The following is a 19,639-nucleotide window of genomic DNA, read 5'->3' as shown; positions in this document are numbered from 1 at the left end:
ATAACATTTTGATTAAAAATTAACTGTATATTTGCATATATTTCACTTTTGTGTGCTTTGTATTAATGCATTTTATACACATTGCATTTTCCATGTGAAAATGAAATATGGGAATTACAAAAAAAGAAGCATTATTATCAGAAATGAACAAAAATGAAAGGTTTTAGATTTACCAGTTATTGTGGAAAATATTTGAAAAGGTTTTAATTGCAATTCAGATGTGATATTTGCAAAATTGAGCACTTTTATTTTTAGAAGAAATGAATAAGTAGGGGGGACTTTTTATTCAAATAAACATTCATATGATTTGTTTACATTATTACACAAAAGTGTATTTTGTATTAAAATGTCTTTTATGGTAAATGGAATGTAACATCATTTTCAAATGATAAATAAAATGAAAACAAAACCATACATTTTTCATTAATAGGCAAATTAATTATTTGCTTGCATTTTGGTGATTCTTGCCTATTTCTATAAGTTTAAAAAAACTCCTAAATGCACTTTTCCTCTTGATTGCCTTTTCTGTTTGCTGTTTCTGTAAAATCATATGCTTAATGGGTGCTGAGCACTGGTGACCAATCATGGGGATAAAACTTAGATCAAGTCCTAAATGGCCATAAAGTTTGATCTGATGTTTGACCTTTGGCACTCCCACCTCTGTAATCATTAGACGATTAACAAGGTATGTTCTCTACACTTGTCTCATTTAAAACAAGGTTATATGGCATTCTAAATTATGTGCTCAACTTTCACCACAAGCCATTTGAATTGATGTAGTAATTATTATTTTTAATAATTCAGGAGGGGAATTATATGATTATAAAATCCCTTCTGGCTAAAAATATATGACTCCATGAACAATCTTAATTCTCATGATTTGATTGTAGGAGTTTCCTGGGTCTATGAATCACTGGGAGATGGTCTAATAGGGTATGTCTACATTACCACCCTAGTTCAAACTAGGGTGGTAGTGTAGACATACCCATACTTCCTGATGGGTCCAACCCCTTCCCCCCTTTTTTTTGTCACTGTGGTGAGGCATTTGTCAATTCAAGCAGTGATGATTACTGGTAATTATATATGGTTTGGGGTATTATTAGAGATTTTTCAGGAGGATATTTCGATCAGTTAATCTTAAAAGAATCTCAAACAAACCAAAATTATCCCTCTGCACCAGGAACAACTGTTTAATGAGCCTTTTGGTATACATTTTAATCAACACTGAATGTCTAGAAAACACCAAAATCAGAGGGAAAACCAGTTAAAACATAGAACAACAGATTCTAGTGACCTGGAGAAATCAAATTTTGAGGTTGCAAGGAATGAGAAGGGATATGTTAGAAATAAATGTAAAATCATGTAGACAGGGAAGACAGGCACAAAGGGACAAATATTTAGATCCTCAGCAACAGACTTCCAATAAATTAAATATTCTCTGCAATACTGGTATAAATATCTTATCCAAAATTTTTGCATCTAGCTGATTGTAATTTCTTCCTGATCTGGTTCACTATGACCAAGTAGAATATATTTACATTTAGATTTGGAAGGAAAATAAATAATTAAAAATATTTTCCTGTTCTGGATCAGGAGAAAACTGAGACCTTTTTTGGAGAAAAAGAGAGATCCAAATAAAAATAATCAGTAGTGCAAAACAGAAAATTAGACTGGGTCTAATACATTCCATGTCCTAATATATCCATTGGGTTGTGGTGTGTTCATTGGTATTTGCCGCATATATATCAGAAAATCCATCCTGGATCCTTGAAATGTTTGTTTGTACAAATCAGTACTTTACAGTAAAAAAAAATGTTTCACTGAAAAACTTCTGACCAGCTCTATCCATAATAGACAAGGACCAATTAATATTCATAAGTTACTACACGCTATCTGCTCAGACAGATCAAAATGCATTCCTGCTGTAATCATCTCTCTTGAAGCTTTTGAGCAAGTCATGTAGCTTACTCTATAGCAAGTGGGCTTTGGTCTAAAATTCTTACAGGAGTAAAATTAATGTATATGGCTTCATTAGCTAAGATTCTATCAATGGTCTTTAATCCAGGGGTTCACATTAAAGAACTAGATAGGGTTATTCTTTGTACTGCCTGGATTCTGGGCTGTTGCTGGGGTTGAAACAGTTCCAAGTATACATTAGAGTAGCTTTACATTAGAATGGCCCTGGAATGGTTTAGCCCCCAGGGCTGCTTAAACTTAGTGCAGACTTCCCATGGTTGGCTATGGCTGCACTATCCTTAATTGCTTGTGCACAAGGGGAATTCTCTCCAAACCTCTGGTGACTTCTTTATGGTGCCAAAGGGGAGACAGCTAGAACTGGCTCAAAAATGAGATTGATCTTGGACATCTCTATACAAATTAACATGTTAATTGTTTCTCTGGAACAGTGCCAGTGTCTGTGATAAATAGGATCCAGTCTTTCATTTCCTTTTGATTGCACCATGGCACTCCACTGCTATTCAGCAGCACTACACTTACATGTTCTCCAATGGCATTTGCTTCAATACTAGCTTGTTATGGAAAAACACAATACTTTGCTCCACCTATTCCATGCACATGCGCTTTTGTCTGTAGACCCTTTCATGGTGACTGTTGTCAGTTGTTCTTCTTTTGTTTCTTAGCTTTTTTGAAAATATTGTCCAGCATGAAAGTATAGTCCTTGATTCAGTGTCAGAAAGAGTCCATGTTCCGGATGCATTCTTTGTGACATTTGTAATGCCATACTTTCCTCTTTGCTATCTTCAAAAAGAATAATTAAAACATGAATATAATCAAGCTACTGCATCCATCAGATGAACATATGCTTATTTTTATAGCTGTGTCCTTTAGTAATCTTTTAAAAAATTACTTGTTAATGATCCAAGCAATAGAGTTGTTGTAGAAAAGATAGAGGATCAGATTGGGATGGTGGGAAGAAAGGTGACCTAGCAGAAGCTGTTTTGAAGAATTGGCTTAACATTTGAAAAAGTCAGGGAACAACACAGTAAATATAACACTTTTTTTTTTTTTGCCCTCAAGAAGTATTGTGAGAAATGGCCAATTTTCACTAGCTTGCTGAATGTGAATTTATTGGTATAATTGAGTCCTTTTTATCAGAAAAGATTAGCTTTCATTTTAGACCATTATTTAAGGATTGATGAGCTGAGTGGCAGTCAGTCCATTGACATTTATCTTAGTAAACAAGTGCATTGATTAATTTGTTAAGCATTAAAGCTGAGGGAGCAAAAACTTCAGATGATATCCAGCACTGTGAAAAATTGTGCATAATTCAACAGATTTATACATTTTAAAGTTAGAAAGGTCCATTATTTAGTCTGACCTCTTGCATTACATAGGCCATAGATTTCATTTGGTGGTTTCCATTTCAAGCCCGTATCCTCAGCCTGAGATGAAGCATATTTTTATGAAGACATATGTATGATCTATGATCATAGAGCTAGACAGCTTATACTTCTAGGCAAATCTTTGGTAAAAGAATGACATTTCAATACAAAGGAGCTTCACTATCCACCACCAACCTTTTTCAGCCAATCCTTCCCTCACTTACTGTGCAGCAGATGCTGCCCAGACATCTCTTACCAGCATTAAGCTCAGATCTGAGGATTTGTTCTAAATTCACTAATACTTGACTGTCTATATACCAGTGACGGGATTACAAAAAGGGCTAGTGGAAGAAGTCTTCAACACTTCTTTAGTTACCCGGAAGAAAAGTGGTCCAATTTCAGTGACCTAGAGCTAGTCTACACTAGAAATGGACATCAGCATAGCTGTGTCTCAAAGAGGTGTAAAAAATCCATTCCCCTGGGAGATGTAGCTATGCTGGTCTAACTTCTAATGTGAACAGTTAGGCCGATGGAAGAATTTGTCAGTCTAGCTACCACCTCTGGATGAGGTGAATTAACTATAGCAATGGGAAAATCCCTCCAGTCACGGTAGTAAATGTCTGCACTGAGCCATCAAGGCAGTGCCTCAGCAGCACCACCGCTGTAGCGTTGCACATGTTAACTTACTTGCAGATGGTTTAAAGGTAGGATAAATAGCTTTAGCACTCTCCATAACTGTCTTTTTCAATAGTCAGGCCTGTATGCTAGCAAACAACAGGCTGTGGCTCACACATGTAGGGGAACACTTTTAAGAAAGAACTTTATTCAAGCTTAAATTCATTATTTTTCCCCCTTAGTAGTGTGAAGTGTGAATTAAGTTGAATACAAAAGACTTTCACTGCACTGAATTACCTGTTTCACCTTGAAAAGCCACACAAAATGAAGCTCTTAAAGCCTTTTGAAAATGACCTTTTTCCTCAGCAATGATTTATCTTTCCCCTCGAAAATCCCTTTTACAAAAGGGAGTATGATTAAAGGAAGCCAAGCAGCACAAACACTCGCTGAAGATCCTGCTTATCTGGAACTCACTTGACAATGTATGTTTTTGGGGTCGGGAATGCTGCAGGTTCAAGGGATAATTCTGCCTTTCAAGCACTTCCATTTATTTCATGCCTGAGCACTGTCATTGTACGCAGACAAGATGAAACGCATCGTTGTGTAAAGAAATTGAAATGAAATCCTACTTGACCCAGCAGGATGGGGCATTATGTTTGACTCAGTAGTGATTCCTGGGATAATATCTAATTCCAGGAGGAAAATTTCTTGATATGGCCACCTGCTGTGAGTAGCTTTGTCCAGGGATCACAAGTTGTTCTGGGTGACTGGGCTCAGGACATGCCTAGAAGAAAGCAGCCAGCCTCCTGCTGGCATTCAGATCTCTTCATTTTCTCTATGCTCTCTATTCACTGGGAATGAGTGAATGAAGATGAGGGAAATCTGAAACACTTCCACAAGAGGACATACGCTCTGGAAGAACTGAGAATCAAGGCCTCATTGACCTGGGTTTCTCATGCAGGTTTTCTTTTATTTTTATTACATTTTAAGAGGCATCATTATTTCTTCATGGGCTACTTTTTAATTTTGATACTGATATGTGCCAGTCTCTTGCATGTCTTTCTGCATTTGTTCCCTGTGAAGTGTTTACTTTGAAAAGACTGCACACCAGCAGATTAAATAAAATGGGAACACTCCATGTCTCGCAAGAGGGAATCATGCAGACAGCTTTATTACTTCTGTCAGAGAACAAAGGTTTTTCCCAGCATGCCAGGGATTATTAGGCCAGCAGCAAATAAATGGAATGAACAACGTCAAAGCTTTATATGTGACTAAGGAGGGGAGAAAAGGAATCCATAATTGATTTCTCTGCTATGATAACATTTAAAATGCTACTATTTGGGTATTATCCCCAAATCTGCTTCATACCTTATGGTTGTCATGGTCTAATTTTGATAAAGATTTCATGACACTGAAAAATATCATTTAATTTTTCTAAGGAGACCATTGGCTCTGTATCAACACCGCCTGTATATACATCAGGGTAGAGAACCCTTCCGTCTAAGAAAAGAATGGATTTTCCACCTTTGCTAGATGATTAAAGCCTCTTAATTTCTGAGAAGTTAATTCTTCTTATGGAAGTTATAGTATTTATTTATTTTAGTACTGGAGAAATGTAGCCCAAATATAAATTTAAAGAAATTGTAACTCAGTGAGCAGTATATTTTTAAGAGTGAATTTTAATGGGAAGACTCTGCATCCAGTTGCTGTTTAACCTTCATTTATTATATCTTCTGTAAAGGTGAAAGCCAGTGTCCCATACCGTGGCTGGTGGGGTTTGCACTACCTATTTATTCCAGGCTGCCATTTTGCTTTTTATGTTTCCTAATCCCCATCTGGATTTCCAGCTGTGAACAGTTCACTTCTGCTGCAGCTGCAAGGGCTGAGTGAACTGATACCATCTATTCCACTGCATGAATGAGCTTCTGAAGTGCTAGAAAAATGAGGCAGATTGTGTCTCCTTAGTCTAAGAAACCGGAAGCATTAGCCTGCAATGTCCCCTGCCTTAGCTAGTTTATGAACTGAAAGGATGTGACATGGCCTCTGAAAAGTAGCCACATGCCACATAACCATTTTGTTTTACAAATTTCTGCTTTCAAGAAGCACTCTAGCAATTAAAAAGTGAGAGTGGAAGAAAGGTTTACCAGAAATCAGAGACAAATTAGAGATAAATTCTGCCCTTAGTTCCATCCACCCGCTGAAGCAAAAGACAGCATGTATGCAACTGAAGCTAGAATTTTGCTCTGTTTCCATTTAAGACACTGCAATTGCACAGTGACTTATAAGTTTATTTGTCACAGAGTATTATTTAGCTGCTGTGCATCTCACACGTTCTGTGCAGTTCTTATCTACCAAAGCTCTGGCTTTTCTGCATCTGATTTTACAGCAGTCTGACAAGTTAAAAACCCAAAATGTAATAATAGAAGAAACAGGTTTTAAGTTATTATTTCACAAAATGCCAAGAATAGTGTAGAGCCACAGTTGCCCTAGGCTGTGAAGTAATCCTAGTGCCCATAATGAGCAGCATTTGTCAGACTAAGGCACGTCAATATACATTAAAAGAAAAGAATCTCCATTACAGAAGGAGGCTGAACTGTATGTCTGGCCATTTGGACCCAATCCTGCTCCCATTCAAATCAAGGGGAATTGTGCCACTGATTTGAATGGCACCAGAAGCAAGGCCCTCAGGGCCAGATTTTCAGTGCCAGCTTCTTTTATTCCATGGCACAGTTTTGCACCCACAATTAATTATGCCTGCAGTTTTGCACCTGCAATTAACTGTCAACATAATAAAGGAGGCCAGGTCAAGACCCCTTAGAAATGTAGCCTTTCATGTGTAATTTAAATAATAATAATGGGAACTTCCTGCTCAGTCAAGCAATCTGGCACATTGTTCCTTTCCACTCACAGAGACCTTTTACCCAGTCTTGGGGAGATCACCGTTCCCATGTTGCATGCAACAACCTTCAACTCCTAATGATGTGACTATTCAGAATCTTCAAACTCTACTGTATATATGGTACAGCACATTTCTGAGCTACTAAGAGACTAATCCCCTTGTCTGCCCTCAAATACTGATTTACCAGCTGTAAAAACAGCTTTACTATTTAATCATCTGCCTACTTCCATTTGGAACTGGGAGAGTGCTAGCAGTTTACAAGTGTCCTGGGACCAAGCACAGGATTTCCTAAGGTCACAAAGGAGCAATATGCAATCCTAGCAGGCATCTTGGTTTTGCACTGTCTATGGAGCAGATTATTTCTGTTACCATAGCATCCAGAGGCAGGCTTGGTACCTTCATAGTGCTAGGTGCTGTACAATCACATAGTCCATTCCTCTAAGAGCTGGGCATATGAGATGATAAGTAGCAAGTGATAAGGAGGTGGTGATAAGAGGAAAAGATAAATCAGATACATACAGTGTTAATTAGCATATGCCATTTTATTATTATTAATTTATTATTATTAAATTGAGATTTTTTTTAAAGTTCCAGCTATCTTCATCTGCCTTTTTTCCCCCCAGAGCCTTGGCAGGTTTTTGGTTTCTTATAAGCAGTGGATCTTGAAGAAGAGAGATCAGTTTACGAAAGGTGTTCTATGTGTTTAAATACCTTTTGTTATTTGAGAGTTTAGGGGACAAAATCAATTACAGGCACTATCCTGCAAACTCTCTGAGTGCAGAATTCCTGTTGATGTCAATTGCAATTACACACACTGATAGCTGGGAGGACTGAGCCTTAAACTAGAGAAATAACTCACGGTAAGACATTCCTTTATAGATGAGGAAAGAACAGGCTCTAAAAATGCATGGGAATTAAATGGGGAGATAGAAAGATGAATGTTATGTTCTGTCTTTTTCATCATCAATGAATTGCAAATTTTATTCTGTGCGTGTACATGAATAAACATAAACGACTGTTCTGACCTGTCACTGCCAGTAGCGACAATGGGCATCATGAAAGCAGAGGTTAGCAATGGAAAGCAAATGGGAGGAAATAAAATGGAGTGGGATTTCCTTTTCAAGTATAAATAAACAACAGAAACAGACCAAAGCTGCAATATCTAGAGCTGAATCTAAACTTCTGCAAAGTTGGACCTGAGGTATTGACTTGCATCCATCTCTAATAAACAGAAGCCTTTTTCTTATAAGTTCCTAGTATTAAAACAAAACAGTGAAGATATACACTGTTAAGGCAGGATCACCATCTGATATTTTTAAAAGTTTTTTTTCTTAGTGTACAAGCAAGTTATTAGTCTTGGGAGACATACAGTATTGTTAGTTTTCTGAGGAAGGATTATCAGAGAGGATCTTTGGCAAGCAACAAAAAAGTGTGTAGATTTTGACTGACATCCATAAAAGAGAGAGGATTGCCTGCATAGTGTTTGTGGCAACCTCTGATTCAGGACTGGTATGTGTATATGAATAAAGCAAGTTGAACTTAAAATATACTCAGACTCAATGACAGATTTCTCCTCCACTGACAGCCCAACCTACAAGGATCAGGACAGGCTATGTATTGGCAAGTGGGCAAAAATATATATGTACAGAACTTGTCTGCTTTCTGGTTTAGCAAGCATGCCCATAAAACACAATCATGCCATCAAGTTTTTTTCTATGAAGAACAACCTATGGATTTCACACACCTTAGTAAGAGCAATGAATGAACTGAAAACATTCAGAGGCTTGATTCAGATAAGCATACAGATGCTTCGGTATGTATCTAAAGTTATATATAAAGATTGCCTCCTCTGACTTGTGTTCTACATTAATTTAGATCCTGGCCCCAAGAGCTTGTAAGTACTCAGTATTCTTATTTTTGTTGGGCATGTTTACACTAGGAAATTATTTTGAAATAACTTATTTCAAAATAATAGCTCCAGAAATAGTATTTTTGAAATAATGTGTCCACATTATAGAAATGCCTTGAAATTAGTACGAGGTAGGCTCCTTTAATGTGGACATAGAGCACCAGAAAGCACTGGGGAGTAAGTAGTTGGAATTTACTCTGGGGAATAGTTATTCTGAAAAAGCAGTAGCGGAGCGTCCATACGACTGCTATTACAAAATGACTGTTTTGGACTTAACATTATTCCATGTGGAAAGCAGGAGTTATTATTTTGAAATAACAGGCTTGATAGTGAGGACACTCCACTTGTTATTTTGAAATAAGGGGAGTTATTTCAAAATAACTCCCTACCGTAGACCAGGAAGGGTGCATCCACACAGCAGAGCTACGTCAATTTCATAGCTTATTTTGAAATAGCTTATTTTGAGTTTTCATGATGTCTACACAGCACTTATTTTGAAATAGAGCACTGTTCCTTCTATTCCCTCCGGGTACGATTACACAGCAAAATTATTTCAAAATAAGTAGCCTTATTTCAAAATAACTTAGTCCACGTCAACACAGCAGGCAGTTATTTCAAAATAATGTTGAAATACTATCAAGCTGGAGGACTTCTTACTCTGATTCCTGTAACCCTCATTACATGAGAAGTAAGGGAAGTCGGAGGAAGAGTGCTCCATTTCAAAATAAGTGCTGTGTAGATGCTCTCAATTTCGAAATAAGCCATGCAATTGACGTAGCTCAATTTGCGTAGCTTATTTTGAGTTAAGACTTCCTGTGTATATGCACCCTTACTCCTCATAAAATGAGGGCTACAGGAGTCAGAGTAAGAAGACCTCTAACTTGAGAGTATTTTGACAGTATGTCAAAATAATTGCCGGCTGTGTAAACACGGACTATGTTATTTTGAAGTAATGCTAGTTATTTTGAAATAATGTTGCTGTGTAGACATAGCCTAAGAGTGGATATTACTGGAACTTTGCACTTCACAGTATCAAGACTTCAACATAAAGCTCCATAGGAAAGGGTTCTCATCTTTAATTTATCTGTACACTCTGTGCACATCTCTGGTGCTGTAAAGAGATAACTAATAAATACATGCCAGGCCTTTACAACTTAATCATGCTTCCGCTTACATGGTGTGAATCAGAACCCCCAGAGAGATATGAATGATTTTGGAGCTTCAAAGCAAGATCTAAAGAGACATTCTTAAAGCACCAAGAAATATGAAAGACAGCAAGAAGACCCAGGAGAAGCACTCAAACATTTACTTCAGTGTGAGCTGTAGCAGGTAAGAAGATACGTGTGAGTGGAAGGATAATAACCAGCCTGTTCCAATGAATACAGATGAATTACAGTAACAATAAGAATCTGGAAGAGGTTGTGATTCAATTTTCAGGATAGATAAAGAATGTAATAAGCACCTTTTTGTCTCAAATGGTTTGCCCATCCCTAGTCAGAAGCATCATTAATAAAGCCTTATGGCCAAATGTTCGTTCTTATACAGTGAACAAGAAAAAAAATTCATTTAGGGTTATGAAGTGGAGAATTACTTTCCTTAGGCCACAAGGAGTCCAGTCAGTGGATCCATATAAGGATAAATTAAATGGCCTGACTCGAGTTTGTCCCCCAAATCCCTTATTTGTTAGGAAGGAAGGAGCTGAGCTGAGCTGTAAGGCAAACAGTAACAAAAACACTTTTATATGGGGGTCCCCTTCTGCTAGCAGTGAACAGACTGAATCTCTACCCCATCTTCAACAAAACACAGAGAACCCGAGTTCATGTGCCAGTCACTCTCTGAGTAATTTCACTAATAATCTTCAAAACAATATCACAACTTATCTCAAAACAGTAATAGAGATGTAGCCGCGTTAGTCTGGTCTTGCTGAAACAAAAGACAGGACTATGCAGCACATAAGATTTTCTAGGTTAGAGATGTCATTCTTGATATTTCTCTGTTTCTTGTATAAGATATTCATCGGGTGGTTCCTTAAATTCTTGGATAGTGTGTAGCAGAGTCTCTCAGGGTATGTCTACATTTGCTCCCTAGTTCGGACTAGGGATGCAAATGCAGATGAGCGAAGTAGCTAATGAACCCGGGATTTAAATATCCTGTGCTCCATTAGCATGATCTCGCCGGCGCGCTAGTTTGAATCACAGCTGATTCAAACCAGCAAGAGCACGCCGGGATGCATTAGTTCAAACCAAAGCCCTTGGTTTGAACTAACGTTACTCCTCAAAAACTGTGATTTGAACTAGCGCGCCAGCGAGATCATGCTAATGGAGCATGGGATATTTAAATCCCGGCTTCATTAGCTACTTCACTTATCTGTATTTGCATCCCTAGTCCAAACTAGGGAGCAAATGTAGATGTACCCTCACTGTAGTCAGTACAGTATGTTGATCTTAATGGGCTGTTCAATTTCAGTCCTTGGGGTACAATGCCTATCTTTTTGCACTTGGATAGAAATATGATGTCTGTCTGGATCTGTGCAAGTTTTTTCATATGGTTGATGGATTTCCATTCCAAACGGCTAAATGTAGTGCCTTGCATGTAGAATAGTAATAGAGATGTAGCCATGTTAATCTGGTCTTAAGACCTATCATTTAAATCTTTGTGGCTTTTTACCTACTTTCAGTACTTCAATCCTGTGGCGGAAGAATGCATAGGAACTAACTATTTATACTGATTCCTTCCAAGATTATAATTATCTCTATTCAGCTACTGTTATCATGTGCGGGTGAGCATATAACAGACGGTAAGGAATTGCAACTTAAAAATAAATGATATGGCTGTTTTCCAAAATGACCTATCAGAAGAGATTCAGAGGAGAACAGTAAAAAGTCACCCCAGGAATTCTGTAAATCACAGAACTGGAAACATTGTCATTATAACTACATAATCCAAAAGTATCTGCCATTAGATATTACATTTCTCTTAAGAGGTGGCATGTTTCTTTCTTTATGATAACTTGTTAGAGAGATTTTAACCAAGACTATAGAGCTGAACATATATCTAGGTGTGGACAAAAATATATATTAATGTTGTGGTTTACTTACATTGAGAATCATAGAATCATAGAATACAAGGACTGGAAGGGACCTTGAGAGGCCATCGAGTCCAGACCTCTGCCCTCATGGCAGGACCAAATACTGCCTAGACCATCCCTGATAGACATTTATCTAACCTACTCTTACATATCTCCAAAGGTGGAGATTCCACAACCTCCCTGGGCAATTTATTCCAGTGTTTGACTACCTTGACAGGTAGGAACTTTTCCCTAATGTCCAACCTAAACCTCCCTTGCTGTAGTTTAAGCCCATTGCTTCTTGTTCTATCCTCAGAGGCCAAGATGAACAAATTTTCTCCCTCCTCCTTATAACACCCTTTTAGATACCTGAAAACTGCTATCATGTCCCCAATCAATCTTCTCTTTCTAAACTAAACAAACCCAATTCTTTCAGCCTTCCTTCATAGGTCATATTCTCTAGACCTTTAATCATTCTTGTTGCTCTTCTCTGGACCCTATCCAATTTCTCTACATCCTTCTTGAAATGCGGTGCCCAGAACTGGACACAATACTCCAACTGAGGCCTAACCAGCGGAGAGTAGAGCGGAAGAATGACTTCTCGTGTCATGCTCACAACACACCTGTTAATGAATCCCAGAATCATGTTTGCTTTCTTTGCAGCAGCATCACACTGCTCACTCATATTCAGCTTGTGGTCCACTATAACCCCTAGATCCCTTTCTGCTGTACTCCTTCCTAGACAGTCGCTTCCCATTCTGTATGTGTGAAACTGATTGTTCCTTCCTAAGTGGAGCACTTTGCATTTGTCTTTATTAAACGTCATCCTGTTTACCTTAGACAATTTCTCCAATTTGTCCAGATCATTTTGAATTATGACCCTATCCTCCAGAGCAGTCACAACCCCTCCCAGCTTGGTATCATCTGCAAACTTAATAAGCGTACTTTCTATGCCAATATCTAAATCATTGATGAAGATATTGAACAGAGCCAGTCCCAAAACAGACCCCTGAGGAACCCCACTTGTTATACCTTACCAGCAGGATTGTGAACCATTAATAACTATTCTCTGAGTATGGTTATCCAGCCAATTATGCACCCACCTTATAGTAGCCCCATCTAAGTTGTATTTGCCTAGTTTATTGATAATAATATCATGCTAGACCATATCAAATGCCTTACTAAAGTCTAGATATACCACATCCACCACTTCTCCCTTATGCACAAGACTCATTATCCTATTAAAGAAAGCTATCAGATTGGTTTGACATGAATGCCATGGTCTCTGGCATTTCTCCTCAAGTATTTCCTTCAAATGACTGGGTCAAAGCAGTAAGTTGTGCCTGGCCACTGTATTGGATCTATCGTATTTTATATTCAGCAGCTCTTTCATGGTACTAAAAATGAATACTTAATTTTATAGTCACTTCCTCAATGTCTGAGTAAAAGTATTTTTTTTATTTGGATGCTGTTCCAAATCTAGTCTGTGCTTCATTGTTGAGGCCCTTTATTTCCGTGTGCATAAGTGTGTGTGCTTCTCTGTGCTCCCAAGTGATGTTCCTGAAAATGAGATAACATTATATGGCCTCTGGGTTGATAAAGCAATACATACTATAGCCCTCTTTTAAAATCATTAGTTAAAACTATTATTGATATAACTGACCATTAGAACTTTTTATTCATTAATTAATGTAAATTCCTGGCAGCTGGAGAGAGAAAGGGGGTGGAGAGGGTCTTTAGTCCATGAGAGAAGTAAAGAGGTTGCACAGGTTTAATCACTGAGCTGAGAGTTAGATCACTCCTGTGTCTAATCCTGAAAGAAACAGTGGCATTACAACTGAAATGTGTTAAGCATGTTAACTAGCTTTTCAGCCTTGACTTGGAATGTGTATGCATAGAAACTTTGTGAGGATCCTTCAGGGGTTATAGTTAAAATGTCTCAGTAGGTGTTTGTTTTCATGATGATGATTAGATTTTAATTAGCATAGGAACAGTCAAACTCCTGGAGTCCTGATTACATTCCAGCTTGGACCCTTGCTGATATTCATAATAATAATATATCAACAGAAAACTGAATTCATACCGAAAATAAAAATGCATTCTTTCCTGCAAAAAATGCACTTTTTCTTGTAAAACTCTTCAGCTAAGACAGGATCAGTGGGCTGTGCTTATGATTTAGCAGAAAAGGTTCCCTGCACATCCCCATCTAGTGTGTACTTCAGTTAATAGAACACCTGCTACATTAACCATTATTCTTTGGAACCATAGTGTGACCCAGAAGAATCCTTGCCCCAGAAAAATCTACCTGCATGGATCCACTTGGAGATTTGAGACCTTAGTTAGAATCCTGCACCATTGTCACAGGAGAGAAGTAAGGTTTTCTTCATCCATTTGCTCCAGTAGGACATCCTTGCAACAGAGGACACTTCACCTGTAGCTGAAATGGAACCACCTCTGGAAGGAAATGTGTCAGCTACTTAAGGGTTCATCTAGACTATGCTAAAGTGTTAAAAGAGGATATGCATATCTCCTCAAAGAATGAGGTTTATGCCACTTTTCGGAAAAGGGGGGTTTGCTGGAAAAAACACATCCAGAGTACTTTCACTTTCGAAAGCTCCACTTTCGAAAGTGAGATCGGAAGGAGATATGCAAGTTCCCACAGAATTAGCATATCCTCTTTCGACACTTTAGCGTAGTCTAGATGAGCCCTAAGAGAACACAGCGATACCATTGCACAGAGGAACAACTGTGTAGGACAGGACATAAATAAGAATACCATATCTAACTGAAACTCCAAGCAAAATTTAAATAAGCAGAATATACTATCTTCAGATTTTGGCCAGGACCAATGAAAATAGCTGTGAGAACTTAAAAAATCTTGGCTTATCAAGATTTCACTTTACCATGTCAGATGGGACATTCAAAAAATTAAAGTAATTTAGGAATTTCTTCTGACTGTCAAAGGGACTCGTGCTCCTAAATCACCTAGGCTCTTCTAAAAAATCACACCCATGATCTCAAACACAGCATTTCTAACTGTACTGAGCTATCTGGTATCACACTGGGGCATCTGGCAAGCACTAACCCAGAATCATCAGCATCACTTCTTATGGGCTCTGGCTGGGCATTGCTTAGTGCATGTGGTTCCTGGACAGCAATGAAATGAGGCCGAGGCAGGCTCCCTCCCTAGCCCTGCACCATTCCCCAAAATGGTCAGAAAGCTCCCTCCATTCCAAGCCCTGTTGTCCCTGAATGTGGGGTACAGGGATGAGAGGAGGAAGACACCCTGACATCAGCAACCTACAGAGCAAGCAGGAAAGCTCCAGGGAGGCAGTTCCAAGATAGAGGTCAGGAGCAGTATGGCAGAGGGGAGGAGAGTCAGCTGAAGTGCTGATGCTTGGTAGCCTCCCAGACAAACCAGTCAGAGTCTGCAAGAGCTACCTATAGATCCTGATCTACCAGTTGGTGGCTACTGAGCTAGAGGACTGCTTTCATTTTCAGTAGAGTAGATTTGAGATTCGTGGTATAGGCAGGACAAAGGAAGTTGGCACATGGGATTGTAAGATATATTTTGGAGGAGGCCGAAGATCTGAGTTAGAGGACGAAATAGGTTTAAGGCATGACTTGGGCTCAAGTCATTCTGGGACTGAGTCCTGAGTTAGTACGATTTATATGGAGATAGAAGAGGGTTAGACTTGAGCCTCAGTCTGGGTATGTCTACACTACAAAGTTAATTCGAACTAACAGACGTTAATTCGAACTAACTTTGATAAGCGCTACACTAGCACTCCGCTAGTTCGAACTTAATTCGAACTAGTGGAGCGCTTACTTCGAACTAGGTAAACCTCATTTTACGAGGACTAATGCCTAGTTCGAATTAGCTAGTTCGAATTAAGGGCTGTGTAGCCACTTAATTCAAACTAGTGGGAGGCTAGCCCTCCCCAGCTTTCCCTTGTGGCCACTCTGGGCACCACCAGGGAAACTCGTCTGGCCCCCTCCCGGCCCCGGAGCGCTTAAAGGGGCACAGGCTGGCTACGGTGCCCATGCCAGGTGAAAGCCTGCCAGCACCCAGCCAGCAGACCCTGCACCTGGCACGGCTCAAGCCAGCCACCCGCTGCCACCCAGCCCTCCGCCTCTTCCCGGGACCAGGCTGGTGGCTCCCGGGAGCCTGCCCGGGTCCGCAAGAGGCGGGCGCTCGCCTGGTCTAGTGCGGAGATCGTGGACTTCATCCACGACCTCCGCACTAGGCACAGGAAAGTGGCCGTATAGGGCAGGATAGCCAGCCTGGCCACCCAGGAGCAGGTTTGCATGAAAATCAAGGTGGTCCACTGAGATCCCCGACCCTAAGCCCTGAGCTTAGAATGGCCGTACTGGGTCAGATCAAAGGTCCATCTAGCCCAGTAGCCTGTCTACCGACAGCGGCCAACACTAGGAACCCTGGAGGGGATGGACCGAAGACAATGACCAAGCCCTTTGTCTCATGCCATCCATCTCCAGCCTTCCACAACAGAGGCCAGGGACACCATTTCTACCCCCTGGCTAATAGCACTCCATGGACCCAACCTCCATGACTTGCTCCTCTCACTTCTCTTTAAACTCTGTTCTAGTTCTAGCCTCCACAGCCTCCTAAGGAGTTCCACGGGTGGACTATTTGCTTTGTGAAGAAGAACTTTCTGTTATTAGTTTGAAGCCTGCTACCCATTCATTTCATTTGGTGTCTTCTAGTCCTTCTATTATGGGAACTAATGAAGAACTTTTCTTTATGCACCCTTTCCACACCACTCATGCTTTTATAGACCTCTATCATATCCCCCCTCGGTCTCCTCTTTTCTAAGCTGAAAAATCCCAGTCTCTTTAGCCTCTCTTCATATGGGACCTGTTCCAAACCCCTGATCATTTTAGTTGCCCTCCCCTCTCCCACCCTCTCTCTTCCCCTCTCCCACCTCCTTTTCCCAGTCTCCCCGAGTTTTGTTCAATAAAGAGAGTTTCTATTTTTGAACACACGTGTCCTTTATTTTGTACATCAGGAAGGGGGGCTAGGGAAGGGTAAGTGGAGGTGAGGGAGGAATAGGGTACGAGCCCCTGATGGGGAGGACTGGGTTGGCTCTGCGGGCTTCTCGGGGTGGAAGCTCTCCTGAAGCTCCTTGATTGACCCCCCCCCCCCCTCCCGGATGTCAGCCTGCGGCAAGTGCAGCTGGGCTGAAGGCCAAGTGCTGTGATGTGCCGAGTGTGGGCACTCAGGGCACTCCAAGCCAGGACTGCTTTGCAAGTGGGGAACCCCTGAGAACTGTCTGTCCGGGGTGGGGGTCGGGTCCCTTTAAGCACAGCCCTCGGCTAGCCTGAGGCAGCAGCTCCACACTCTAAGTCCTAATCTGATGCCCTGCCGGCCATCCTTAATCTCGTTTCAGGGTACACTCAATGTGGACATGCTAGTTCGAATTAGCAAATTGCTAATTCAAACTAATTTTTTAGTCTAGATGCACTAGTTCGAAATTGCTTAGTTCGAATTAACTAATTCGAATGAAGTTAGTTCGAATTAGCGCTGTAGTGTAGACATACCCTCAGAGCCCAGCTTAGATTGCCCTGTAGATATACCCAAAGGGGCTAATAAGGAACATGAAGCTTTTTCATCATGTTACTATCATGTAGCATAAAGAACATGAATACTGTTTACCTGAAGCTCTTGCAATGTTATATAGATATGCACAAATAAAGCAGGACTATACATGCTATGACATATTTCCCAAACAAAAATGAACATTAAGGAGTTATGTTCATTAATGTTGAGAATATGTATCTATAATTTAAGAGTAAAAAACTTTACAGAGATGTTGTAAATACATCAAAACCAAGCAAGAGAAACCCAGAAGATTTAGAGTACAGATTACAATTTAAAAAAATCAAAATATGTTGGAGTAAGAAATGCAGTAAAGGCACCTAACCAATATTATCTCTGCCCTGTAGGGTCATCATGCAACAAGTACAGGATAATGCTTAAGGCATTTTTGTCTTTACACTCCCAGAGGAGATTAAAATAATTCTAAAGACACACTAGATTTGTTCCACATATGTTTTGTCCTCATGTTGTTTGTTGCTCCAGGGACTAGAAGAGCAGATTCACTCCTCTCTCCAGACAGTAGGATCTCAGTAACTGCATAGCAAGCAAGAATCTGAAAGGGAAGGCAAAGCTGAGGAACCACATGTAAACAAGAAGCTGAACAGGAAGTAAATGCTAGAGTACTATGTGAAAAGCAGGTTGTCTGGGAAGACTTTGAAGCAAGTTGTTGGCTAATTGCTTCTAACCAAGGAATAAACTAAAAAGTATATACTGTACCAGCTACTAGGCCTAACTTTCAACTGGACTGCCCTGCAAGGTATTGCTATGTATTACCACTAAGTATAATTGCTTAAGCCACTGAGCCTAAGTTTTGCAACCATTCCTCCCTGTCAACACAAGGTAATTGCCCTTTCACATTAGCCAGGTGTCTGAGAGTTTTTTTGGAAGCCATGAAGAGTTTATGCTCATAAAACCTAATTTCTGAAGTATCTGCCTCAAAATTGTGGCACAACTCACATGCTACAGAATTTCTTCACCATTAGCACAGCACCAAGCAATTGTTGCCATGGGAATTACACTAAGCAGAGCATTTTAATAAGCAATCACCTGCATTCCGAACTTATTTGTATTTTTTAGCCTTGTGGCAAAGGAAGGCAATTAGTAGCAAAATAAAGTGAAGATAGAAAAGAAACATAACCTGAAAGTAAATATAACTGATGAGGTAGAAAGATCCACAAAGATCTACCCTAGATCTATCTCTTGAGGAAATCTCCCCTCTCAGGCTACGTCTACACTGGCATGATCTTGCGCAAATACTCTTTAACGCAAGATTTCTTGTGTTAACGTATTTACGCAAGAGAGCGTCTACACTGGCATGTGCCTTTGAGCAAGAGATGTGCTTTTGTGCAAGAGCATCCATGCCAGTGTAGATGCTCTCTTGCTCAAGAATGCTCCGATGTCCATTTTAGCCATCGGGCTTTCTTGCGCAAGAAATTCATGTTACCTGTCTACACTGCCCTCTTGAACAAGAACAGTTACACAAGAGGGCTTATTCCTGAGCGGGAGCATCATAGTTCTTGCGCAAGAAGCACTGATTTCACACATTAGAACGTCAGTGTTCTTTCGCAAGATCTCTCCACCAGTGTAGACAGGCAGCATGTTTTTGCACAAAAGTGGCCGCTTTGGTGCAAGATCGCACCAATGTAGACACAGCCTTATTGTATAATAATACTGCACTGGATATCCTCAATGGTAAAAGTATGAGGGAGATGCTGGCAGTGAGTCTTATTTGGAATTCAGGGTTTTGAAATTCATTCCCTCGGTCTGAAATAGCCATTATCTGAAGATCTTCAGTCCAAATTGCAAAACTCATTTTGTTTCCATGCATTTGCAAATCAGGGCTGGAGGCCAAAGGGTCTGTGAGGGTGAAGAGTAGTTGAAGGGAGAGGAAGATTTCTGTTTTTAAGTTGTCTAACTTACGGTTGAGGTTTCTATTAATTTATAGTGCTGTCTTAGGCATTATAGCGGTGTGTTTTTTAAGTTATATCAAGAGCACTTTACAGCATATGGATAGCCTCCCTTTTCAGCATTTGCATAGGTCTAAATAAATAAATCAAATGCTGTATGGTATATCTTCTAACTCCCAACGCAGGGTGTCTGAAAATAAAGAAATTGAGATCCTTTTTATGGACGGAGTACAGATATACAAAGGCATGACTGAGCATAATTACACTGCAGGCCCATAAGTGAC

At 39.9% G+C, this 19,639-nt stretch overlaps 1 long non-coding RNA gene across 2 annotated transcripts in view; it reads right to left on the bottom strand.

The window, feature by feature from the left end:
- Positions 1 to 281: 281 nt before the first annotated feature.
- LOC142827836 (uncharacterized) overlaps positions 282 to 19,639 on the bottom strand; it is a 41,383-nt gene continuing 22,025 nt past the window's right edge. The window contains exon 6 of one of the 2 annotated variants that reach the window (XR_012902604.1): positions 282 to 2,757. This is a non-coding gene — a long non-coding RNA (uncharacterized LOC142827836). Of the gene's footprint in view, positions 2,758 to 16,769; positions 18,002 to 19,639 lie in introns of those variants that run through there. The other variant, XR_012902603.1, reaches the window with a different exon arrangement.

The sequence above is a fragment of the Pelodiscus sinensis genome, chromosome 3, assembly GCF_049634645.1.
Source record: "Pelodiscus sinensis isolate JC-2024 chromosome 3, ASM4963464v1, whole genome shotgun sequence".
Taxonomy (NCBI): domain Eukaryota; kingdom Metazoa; phylum Chordata; order Testudines; family Trionychidae; genus Pelodiscus; species Pelodiscus sinensis.
Note: the sequence above shows the minus strand (reverse complement) of the source record. Positions and strands in the feature narration are given on the sequence as shown.